At 38.6% G+C, this 12,337-nt stretch overlaps 1 protein-coding gene across 9 annotated transcripts in view; it reads left to right on the top strand.

The window, feature by feature from the left end:
- Positions 1–8,286: 8,286 nt before the first annotated feature.
- madd (MAP-kinase activating death domain) overlaps positions 8,287–12,337 on the top strand; it is an 82,276-nt gene continuing 78,225 nt past the window's right edge. For all 9 annotated transcript variants that reach the window (XM_083759598.1, XM_083759602.1, XM_083759599.1 and 6 more), the window contains exon 1: positions 8,287–8,545. The gene's annotated coding sequence lies outside the window, so the exon portion shown is untranslated. The remainder of the gene's footprint in view (positions 8,546–12,337) is intronic.

Genomic DNA, 12,337 nt, shown 5'->3' on the forward strand with positions numbered 1-12,337 from the left:
TGAATACTGAGTGAAATGCAGGGAGGCAATGGGTCCCGTTTTTCTTTGGTATATGACCCAGCCGGGGATCGAACCCCGACCTCCCATTCCTCAGGGCGGACACTCTTAACCACAAGGCCGCTGAGCTGGTGGCCTTGTGGTTAGTGTCCGCCATGAGGCCTCGTCGGTCTAACTCTTTAGTAAACAGAAAATACATTTTCAGGTGGCTTACACATTCATCCAATCAACAGAAGGAACCCCACAACGATCATTGATCAGCTTCTGTTTCAGTTACAGTTTTGTTCTCTCTCCTTTGTTTGATCACTGACAATTTCACTTCCTGTATGGGCAATTCTCTGTCCTGATTGGATAGAATTTGTATCCCAAACTGGAAAGGTTAAATAAAGAGCTGGAGAGGGAAGGAGAGCCATTTTGCTGAACAAATAAATACTCTATCGCAATGATTACTATCAGAATATAGAGCACCTATTTTAATAAAAAATAAATGTAAATCACTTACAGCACCTTTAACTATGTCTAAGCAGACTTGGCGAGTTTTCTCTGTAAAGCAATGTCATATAGTGCACAGTGAGTGCAATGCCTAAATTATGCTCTGTCCATGCAATGGTGTCGCGGACCAAACATAGCCAATCATAGGTTAGCTATGTTCAGTCTGCCACACCATTGTACCAAGAAATATAAATCAGGCATTAACACTCGGTGGTTATTTTACTCTTCTGATTAGAAGGTAGTGAAGTTATTTTCATATTGGACTTTCAGATTGTGTGTATTGGGGGATATATAAAGGTTCTTTTTTGTACACAATGGAGGATTGTGAGAAGTCCTCAACCATTTCATCTCAGTTTAGATTTTTTTTTGATGATACTGTTTGTGTGTATTAGGCCTATAGCCTCAATGCAATTGTAAACTAAATCAAAAGGCTTAATTGCCAGTGTAAAACTAACTTTGTTATGGTCTCATCATGCAATCTGTCTGGACTGAGTATATTATGAGCATACAAGGTGAAACCTTTTCGTATAAGTTTTTGTTGGAAGAGATGTATAGTTTTCCACAGTTTCACCTGTGCAGTGTAAACATGAAACATAATGGCTGATAAAACGACATCATTGGGGATTTCCCTGGCATTCTCTGTATTGTGTAAAGATGTCTCTGTCTAGGTTAACTACTTGAACCCTAGTGTACCTATTCTGGTCGTGTCATAACAGGCAAACATTCTGCGAAAATGGCCCAAACTCGGCTATTTTCCTCAAATATATTTTTGAAAGGACCCTATAGGCATAAGCCTATAGGGCTTACTATTTACTATTTTGAAAAACATTTAAAAGGCCAATGTAGATTGGCTATTTTCACTACTTTAAAATGTTTTCTCAAAATGGTAAAAATAATGCCTAAAAAGTTTAGGCACAAGATTGGGCCCTTTGTTGTATAGAGGGAGGGTGCCAAAGATAGAGCCCTGGGGTTCGCCTGTACATGTTAATAAGTGGTTAATCTAATCAACAGAAACACTGAACAGACTACAGTATGGAAATGCTGATGTGTTGGCTCATTAGCTGTCTGAAGGCATTCCCACAGCAAGATTTGCATTCCTAATTATATAACTAATTATTCCAGTCGTCATGGCTTCTCACCTGTGTCCCTTCAGTGTGAAGTTAGGTCAGATCAAGTTATTGTGGTTAGTTTTATTTGTCCACTTAATTACCAGATGGTGAATGAATAATTCAGACATGCAAGATAGCATCGCCTGATCAAATGATTTGAAAAAGCAGAGGGGTCTAATTTTGATTTCATTTAAATTATGTAAAGTATGTAATCTTCCAAAAAAGCACTTGTTTTTTTATTCTCTGTGATCAAATGATTACAATAATATACATCAGTTTGAGATTGTCTAGGATGCTTCCATTTTGTGTATCAGTAGCTGTAGCAATACAACGCACCAGACTCCTCTCATTTTTGAACTGTACTATTGTTGTGGTGACAAACTGGTGGCCACATAATGATGCCTGTGTAGGTGTTCAGTCCCATATGAACATTATTCTATCTATTAACCTCAGTATCTGAACACTTTCCAGGCGATCTTCATAATCTAAATTTGTCAAGTGAAACATTTTGTAGTTATAACAAAGACTGACACACAAAGAGAACAAAAAAATACGTGTTTGTGCATGAAGGCAGCACACATGAACGTGCACTCAACTGGTCCCGCCTGCATGAAGTTGAATTTTGCCCAAACAGGCCCATAATTCTGAGGCAACAGTGATGGGAAACAGTGTTACCAGATTTAGCAAGAAAAATAAGCAACCAGGTCTATGAAAATAAGCCCCAAAGAAGCGTCTAGGCTACATGAACCATTTAAACTTTTCATACATCGGTGATTTGAAAATAAGTCGAGAAATGTAGTCAAAAAGGTTTTAACTATCAATACTTTACAAGCAACTACAGAAAAACAAGCCAGACATGGCAACACTGATGTGGACATTCTCCTGCCCACAACACAAATATTGTTTGTTGGCACTACAGGTTACAATTCTTTGGGGGCCCTTAACTTATTTGTTGAAATTTGGGATCCTACGATCCTAATTGAATAACTATTCAAAGTAGATACTCACTGGCAGTTTGTTTTTTTCCCCTGGTGGGCAGCTATTAGATTACTCATTAGAGCAAGCAGGCCCAAGTTTAATTCAGTCTGTTCGATTGGCGCATAGGTGAATAGGGGACTTGACATGAGTTTTATTGAGCATGTGACTGGCTTCAGACTGTCTGCACAACATGGCTTTCCAAAGTCAATGTTGAAATAGGAGAAGGCAAAAGTAGAGCATGGACATTATAATGAACATTTTTGCACCAGGGTTTTATGTGTTTCTTAGTCAGTGTCCAGTGATGTCATATACTGTACACATTACCTTTAATCTCCCTAGTAGGGCTGGTTATTATACCCATATGAGTCTGGATATTGTAATATAAATATTCCAAGTGTTGTCTTTTCCGTGGGTTTTAATCACTTGAGTATGAAATACCATTACAAAAAATATTTTGATATGTTTGAAAAATGAAAGCATTTATAACAACAATATTACTGTCACAATATTGATTGTCACACACATTGTGATATTTTATTTTGTAGAAATTAATACCAGCACTCACGTTGTATCCTAAAGGATTCTTGTTTTAATATTGTATTTTGCCCATATCGCAGAGCCTTATACCCCCTAGTTTTGAAATCGGCCCTAACTTTTAATCAGTCTCTGCCAGGTGGAAACCACCTATATCCAAAGCTGTCCAATTGACAAATGCAAAAACAATTCCAACTATTTTCAAGTATTTCAAAAAATCTAATACATTTCCGTAAAAACAAAAAGTAGTGAAAAAACAGATACAAGCTCACAACAAAGGTCTAATTTATCTTTTGGGTCTTTCGCTAAAAGGTTTGGGAACCACTAGCTGCTAACTCTTGAACATTTTCATAGCAAACATCCCATGCTGAAATTAATTTCTGGTATAAGGTCCTGCTACAATTGACCATAATAAGTTGAAGTTATGTTGCCCCTCAATGTCTCATTGCTAATCTATTCATTTGCCTGCAAGTAATAAACTTGATACTAGCACATGATCACACAATATTTCCTGATGCAATATTTGGCTATAAAGCAGGTAGCTCAAATTGGACTGGCATCTGTAAACGGAACTGGGCAATCCAAAAAATGAGATTAAATGGTTCTAAATACATCACTGGAAATGTCATTAAAAACATTTTTCTGATATTTTTAGACTGTGTTACAGTATTTCACCACCTTCCATCTCCAAATTAGTAATTTACAGGTTTACTTAGCTATTTCTGTCTGTTTTATTGGAACATGCTTTGTTACAGTTTTTAATTAACATTAGTTTTTTCAGGTTCTAATCCTAAAGTGGAAATAAAACGTCTGGATTTCTGAGGCTAAAGTAACTCAATTAATGATTTTATAGTTGGTGGATGTGCAAATATTGACTAGAATCTTAATAAGGGAGTGAAACGTTCAAACTTTACGAGGGGGATGTTAAAATTATGTGAAAGTTTTGTTTCTTTCTTTTTTGAACCTCTGTTCCAAAGTCTCCAGTTACATCAAAAGAAACCTGTGTTAAGGGTCATTCCTTAAGTAGTAGCAGTAACTTTTAATGGACTGGTGAACAATTGGGTTTTGTGCTTGTGGGGTTGAGGTCTCACATCACTACTTAAACACTGTTAGGGCCAATGTGTCTTTTTTTGAGCTGCCAGCGCTTTTCCGCCATACATTTCTAAAGACTGTCTGCCGTGCATTTCTCTGGTAAAGACATGCTCCTGTTGCCAGTGCTGCACATTTCAGCGCTCTCACCATCCGTTGTTTTGTGGGTAGAAAATAGTTCACATTTTGGAGAGAGGAGTTGCTCCAAATCCATCAATGTCACTTTGTGAATGCAGATGGGTGGACAAGCGTTTAACTCTGGATGTCATATCCAAAGTTTAAGATATGGTTTATGTGGACACTGGACACGTCCCCCAAAATGCTCTGCCATAAGACAATGCCTTGTGACCGAAAACAACAGCTCTACAAGCACACAACGCATTGCATCTGTAAGGCGTTGTATCCTTGTAGATCAAATATTTTTGGCATTCGACACCGTCGTGTGTAAATACATCGTGCTTATTGAGGCTTATATTTGGGTGAACACAACATAACCACAAAATGGCTCCTAGAGGAGGCTGCTCATAGTCATAACATCAGTCACACTTTCACTGAACACAAGAATTTGCCCCCTCCCTTTGAGTAGCCTAACTTGTCGAAGGAATGTTTGGATTAATATATTATCACATGAATGACATGTTAAAGGAGGTTGCACACTGGACGCGTTTTTCGGAAAACCGATTGAAAAACGCAGCTAAAAATCCGAAAAACGCGCTCTGTGTGAACTTTAGTGTCAGAACGAATCATCAGTAACTTCACAGCAAATAATAGTTAGATCTTAAGTCTATTTGTGTTTTTTGTTGTTGTTTGTAATACATACCGTATACAATGTTAACACTATAGACATCACAGTTGATTGTACCTGTATATAAAGTGACATCTTGGATTCCATTTAATTCCTGTCTGTCTTCAGGGTGATGCTGTAAACAATGTTGATATAGAAATGCAAACCTATTTTAATACTTGTAATGCCTTATGACCTGCTTTGTATGTATAAATTAAAACGGACACTGTTAGTCCAATGATTGATTTGAGATCAGAATCATCTCATTTTCCCGTCAACTTTTTTCAAGTAGTTGATTTGAGATCAGAATCACTAATTTTCCCATCAACCTTTATTCAAGTGGTACATTTGTTGAACGCCAAAGCATCAATAAAGTTAACTTGCTGTTATATATTCATATTCCAGATGCAGGGACGTCTTAAAAGGCCCTATCCTGCTTTTGTTTATAGGCTATGTGGTTAAGAGCTTGAATTGTAGATAGTGTTGGGGAAGTTACTTTGAAAGCGTAGCTTGTAAAGCTACAAGTAGCTCACCATGGCAGTAGCTTGATCAAGCTACATAGCTACCCCTGGATAAATGTAGCTTGTAAAGCTACAGCTACATAGGAAAAAGTTTATTTTTCAGCGTTAAATTGAGAATGTACAGGTGTATATGAAACAAAATATAATATCCTACAAAAAAGTCACATGCCACGATGCCAGCTGAAATATGCCTCTCAACTGAGTTTTATTTTAAAAAAGAAAAAAAAGACTACAAAGACTTACACAAATAAAAGAGGATCTGTTGAGGATACTGTGTGTTACATGGCATTTGATCGTCAATGTTAACACATCTTAACTGTAAAAAAAAAGAGACCCTTGTATAATGAGATAACTACACCTACATATTAACTAAACAACTGTTACATGATGACATTTGATCGTCAACATTTGAAGACCCCTGTTCTAGACAGATTTTACTTGTTCTAGACAGATTTTACTTTTGTGCTGACCTCATCACATTTAATAATAATAATAATAAACTTTATTTATATAGCACCTTTCATACATAAATGTAGCTCAAAGTGCTTTACAGGGCAGAAAAGATAATAAAAACAAAAGCAAAACAAAACAGCATTAAAACAGGCATGCAGTTAAAATACAATAGCGCAGTGTCAAATCAGGAGAAGGCAGTGGTACAAAGATAAGAACAGATAAAGCAAGGCAACGACATTAAAAGAAACAAGCAGTAATAAAATACAGTGAGAACATGAATAATACAAAATAAATAAAAGATCACTCAAAAGCAATGTTGTAGAGGTGGGTCTTGAGCTGAGCTTTAAAAATGTCTACAGAGGCTGCCTGACGAAGGTACAGTGGGAGCTTGTTCCATGCCGACGGCCCGTAGAAGCAAAAAGCTGCTTCCCCGTATTTTTTAGTTGCCATTTTTTTAGGCAAAGCGAGCAGGCCAGCAGTGGAAGACCTTAGGGGCCGGTTTGGGACATATTTAGGCAGGCAGTCATGTAGGTAGGAAGGTGCGAGACCATTGAGAGCTTTATAGACAAGTAAAATAATTTTAAAATCAATCCTAAAAACAACCGGAAGCCAGTGCAGTGATGCCAAAACTGGGGTAATATGTTCTCTCATCTTAGTTCTAGTTAAAACTCTAGCTGCTGCATTTTGGACAAGTTGTAGTCTGTCAGTTGTTTTCTTAGGCAGTCCTGAAAAGAGTTCATTGCAGTAGTCAAGCCGAGAAAAAACAAAGGCGTGGATTAGCGTTTTAGCATCGTCCAAGGACAAATAGGCTCTGATTCGTGCAATATTTCTAAGGTGAAAAAAGGCAATCTTGGTAACATGATTAATGTGTGAATTAAAATTCAATTCATTTGTGATGACGGCTATGGCCGTTTTTAGGCCAAGGAGGGTTTTTCGTGCGAAACAAATGCTTGCAATGGATTCAGAATGTAGGATGGAAGGAGTGGGACGAAGGCTGTACGTCCTCCTGGTGGGGGCTCGTCACTGGCACGTGAGTTAGTATAGGATACAACAACAGTGACACTGACAGCACATACTAGTGTATGGGGAGGAATCTTTTGGCATAATAAAGACTACATTGTGGAGAAAGAAAATAAAATGTCTAATTTAGAAGTTTCCTACCTCATCGTAAATAAAAATATAGTTCTGTTTCCTTCTATTGTTTAAAATATTACTAACGTAAACAAAGTATATAATTTGCCTATCCTGTTGTCCTATAAGTCCTAAGTCAGTGTAAAAAAAATATGTTTACTGTACCACTACAATTTATGTTTTGGTTTTAGGGGCTAACCATGGTTGACAATTGACAATGCATGGCCAGCTTTGAGTGTTTGCGTAAACACAAACATTGAAGACGAAGGTGAGGACGCAAATTGTGATCGGCCAGAATGAGATGATGTTGATGTATGATGATGTACGATCATAAGAGCACCCCTCACTTCACACGGGTGTAATTATACTCGGATCGGTACTCTGTATGTATTGACAAATACGCAAGTTTTGCGTATTGGAATCAGTATCAGGAAGGACAAATTGTATCCCTACTTCTACTTGTAGCCTATAGGCCTACATCTACAGTGGTTGAGGTGGTCTCCCTGCCTACTCTGTCTTCCTTAGACCCGGGGGTCACCAATCGCCATCTGTGTCCTGAAGCTACAGGGGGGGGGGGGGGGGGGTGTCAGCTCACAGATGGGGCTAGTGTCGGGTAGAATGCCTGCTGGTCAACAACTTAGTTCTGCCTGAAGCTCAATAACTGCCCTGGACAAATACTACATCTCTTATTGGTCCAGACCCAGGTTTATATCCCAGCTGGGATGGATTGCAATGGATTCATCACCTAATATTTAGGTCTTATTATGGCTTTAATTATATACAAATATAGCAAGAAGGCCTTCAATACAACATTTGGTTTCTGATTAGGATATTATTGTTTCATTGGAATCTTCACAAGCATATATAGCCTAGTAGTAGGCCTACGTGTGTCAATAACACCAATCTTTTTGTATTAACTGCAGCACTGCACTGTGCATGTGTTTCTCCAATCTATCACACAATAGGCCTACATCAATAATCAATAATAATAATTAAAATAAATAAATAAATAAATATATATATATATATATAATATATATAAAATGTGTATGATTTAGTATGATTTGAATATTTCTCACTTGACTGGTCATTCACGATGCGGAACTCCTTCTGAAACGCACGAGCACACACCCATCTGAGGAGGATGTTACTAGTGAGGAAGGGAGTGGGAGAGACACCCGTTCAATGACACACAGTACACACGCACTCACAACCAGGACCAACATAAGCCCATGCTGATGCTTGTGCTATATATATATATATCTGTATGAATTATTACCGTATTCATTAATTGATGTATCATCAGAGGATGACATTTCCACACCACCACAGCAGTCAGCGGTAGAGAGACTGAGAGACATCATCAGCCAGCAAGGGCAGCCATAGGCAGGCAGTCCGTCCGTCATCATCATCTGAGTCTTCTGAGAGCCGCCAGGCAGCAGCTAAACCACTGACAGGTTGGTACATTATAAATATAAACATCATCTGTTCTTCACTATGTGTTCTTTACAGTTCAACACGCCGCTGCACAGCAGCAGCGAGCTGTTGTGTGTTGAGTGCACGCGGACAACTAGCAACGACAGGCGGATAAATGGTCGTTTTTGAACGTGGAATTGAAAGAAGGAACTGGCTGTAATTGTCCTTCTATTAGCAGCTAGCTTACCATGCTAGCTAATCCACCCACCGTGACGTACCAGTAGTACTGTTGTAGGCAGGGATGCGTTCCATCTGCCCCGGCTTACAAGACCTGTTTTCGGTCGGAACAACCAAGTGTCGACGACGGTGCTCATGTCGAACTTGTGCAGTTTAAGAAGAATAATGTTTATTGGTCGGAAATGCGTAGGCCTTTTTTGTACAGTCCTAAAAATGTTATTGTTTTTTTGCGGGGGACATGAATACGTTTACGTTATTTTTGTCGCTTGTTAAGACTCGTACGTGCTGACATAGCTAGGTTTAGGGTAACCTCGATCGCGTCACCAGCTTGGGTTTAGGGTATCAGTTGTGAAGTCACTGGTTTGGTTATGAATGATCACACATCATAAAATAAGATGATCATAAACCAGACCAGACTGCACACAGCCATCATCAGCTCCTCCTAGCAGCAGCAGCAGAAAGACATTGTACAAAATTGTTTTGTTGCATGCTCATGCTGTTTACACTGTCACTTTATATCAATGGAACCCCATAGTTATACCCTATAGCAGCCAATGTAATGTAGCTAGCATCACATCTCTCCATAATATGGAGAGAGAACTGCTTATATTATAAGCAGTTATTGGTACAAACGAAACGATGCTTGTATAAATGAGCAGGATTCGTACTCTTTAATGCCCAGTAATGCTAATTTGATTGAATTTCATGGTGTCTCAACTTGGGTTACAGACCTATAGGTGTCATCATCCATTAGGCATTGCATCATGGTGTCACCTTGTAGTAGTAGGCCTAGAATGACTAGCCTTGTATCAGGAAGACTGACACAAAAGGATATCACAGAAAAGGTCATGGGGACTGTGGAACTATTCTATTCATCAACATAGCATAAAAAAGTGCACATAGATTTATTTGACAGAGTCTGACATATATGCAAATATGTCAGCCCCTTTAAAATAAACATCTGACAGTCTCTTAATCCAAGGCTATTGAATGACAAGACCTGGCATTGAAAATGGTGTCTTGTTCACACTAGTCCTTACCCGTTGTGAGATATTTGCCCCCCATTGTGGCCGTGAAGGGTACTGCGCCCGGGTGCGTTTGTAATTGACTAATAAATAAATTCATAATCATTAATGTGTCAAATCGAAAAAAGGGCTTCGTTACGCCCTCCATATTCATATGGTCAATGCCTGTGTGAAAAGTGGGAGTGATTGGTGCAGGCAGTAAGGAGTTACGGCACTGTTTCTGACACACAGACACACACACACACACGGACAGACATTCGGTTAATTATAGTATGATGATGACTTAAAATTCTACATTTTGCCTATAATGTCAATTTTCTGATTTTGGCTTTATCCAGTTTGGATTATTTTCAAGTCATATAGTGTGTACTTCAAAGATGCAATTTAGAACTTATTTTATGATGTTAATTAAAATGTATATTGGTATTCTGGTAGATAGGGGTGGGCGATGTGGAAATATATACCATCACAATTATTTTTCAAGCCGTATCCTGATTCATGATATTATCAGGATTCTTTTTCATGTTGGTTTTTATGGTCCTTTTTCAAGTTAATTAACAGTACAACCACCTACAAGGTAACAAAACTAAAAGAAAAAGGAGTAACAGACTATTTAGACCAAAATACTTATTATCTTTGGCGAATGAAAGCGTCATTCTACAGAAGTATAAATTTAGGTATATAACTGCAAATCATAGAATGTGCATTCACTGTATCACAATATATATGATATCTCTGAAAAGGCATATCGTCGTCTTGACGATATTTATCACCAATTCGCCCACCCCTAATGATAGTTGAACTAAAACATAATTAATAGTAAACCTAGAGTTCTCAGTCGCCACAACTGATCTTCAGTCATTTGTTTTCCATAGATGGCAGTATGTCTATTGTCTTCTATGGAAATAGGTTATCAATATCTACTGTACAAGCTTAAAACACGTTTCACTGAGACGTGTTGTATGCTTGTAGATAGCCTATTATCGGTAATTTGTTTTTTTTAAGTGGTTAACTAGCAATAGAATGCACATTCGATCTTCCAGAAAATCCTGATGATGTCAGATATTGGCATCTGGTATTTGGTTTTAAAATTCAAAATGACTGCCAGGGCTGGTATGGCTGCAATTTCAGCTGGTTGTACCAAAACATCATAATTCTACATATGCCAGCACTAAGCACTTTCATTTGGATAATGCATGGGGAAAGAAACCATGAACACATTTCAGCCTAAAGCATTCCTCATTCATTATCACACAAGGAAGGTTTCAGACAACGTGTGCACGCCACTGTGCTTTATCTGATCTAGTCTCTGAATAAAAGTCCCTGAAAGACACTTCCGTAAATTCTGGCTTTGATTCTTTAGCTGATAATAAATTATTCTGAGCCACGTGGCAACCGGTAATTTGTTGATTTACTTGTCTTGAGTAATCAGTCAAATAATCTTCGTTTTAGTTTGAGTAGATGACGATGTTAGGACACATTCTCATCATAAGGTGTGTGTCACATTTGACCAAGTGTCAGAGTTGGGATGGGACAATCGACGCCTTGGGTGTGAGGCAATAGCCGAGCGAGTGCCTGTGGCGACTGGTGCGAAGCCTGCTTCTGATGACTCGGCGCTGTCCGATTTTGTGTCTTATCGGTGTAGTTTAAAAGCTACAGTAGTGTTTCTGTACACATTTTTAAATGGAAGCATGCAGTATCTAGAAAGAAAATATAGTGGATCATATATTTTTGCCAGGTGAAGCCTGGCCTATTTTCGCTCGGGTTGGCTTTGAGGACCTAGTCCTGATTGGCTGCCCCGAGTCTGAACCCATCCTCTGAAATGCCGCATGAGCCAATGGGAGTGCCTTTAGGCCCTGAAAGACCGCAACGCAAACTACCCTCTCTAGATAGTAACCACCGTAATCTGAAGACTCACCTCTTCAGACTCCACCTTAGCCCGTAGCACTTGACCTGGCCTTAACCACCATGCAGTCTTATGCAAAGGTTAAAATGCATGTTATTTAGACAGATGCTAGGTTAATTTGTTGACCTGGCACCCTATAGTTTCTATAGTTCCAATATACATAATATTATTGTATTGATATATTGTTTAGACTGATGCTGCTAGTTTACCTATGGTCCTAGATTTTAATATTACTGAGGTGCTACACTGTCTCCCTGCATTTGGTGCATGTGTTTACCTTGCTTACTCTATGTCACTCTGGAACATTTTCTGTAGTCTGCTGTTCTCTGTACATTGTGACTGGGAAGAAGGTGTTATGCATGTACTGTACTGTAGGGTAGGACTAGGAGACCTCAGTATGAATCATATCTCTCCCATCTGTGCTTGCATAACCAGCCTGTAGACCACCCTTGCCACATTCAGCTGTTGCGTTAACCTGGCTGTCACTATTTAGCCTGTGTGAAATGTATTCAATTTTAAACAGCCCTCCCCTTAACCCCTATTATAACATTGGGTTAATCTCAGCTAATCTCATTCACCCACGAACCATTTTGTGTATTAATTATTTATTTCCCTTCCTATTATTTTTTACAGTAACAGAGTACACCTTTATTTTTGATGGACTG

The sequence above is a fragment of the Protomyctophum parallelum genome (genome assembly GCF_964188405.1).
Source record: "Protomyctophum parallelum genome assembly, chromosome: 2".
NCBI lineage: Eukaryota > Metazoa > Chordata > Actinopteri > Myctophiformes > Myctophidae > Protomyctophum > Protomyctophum parallelum.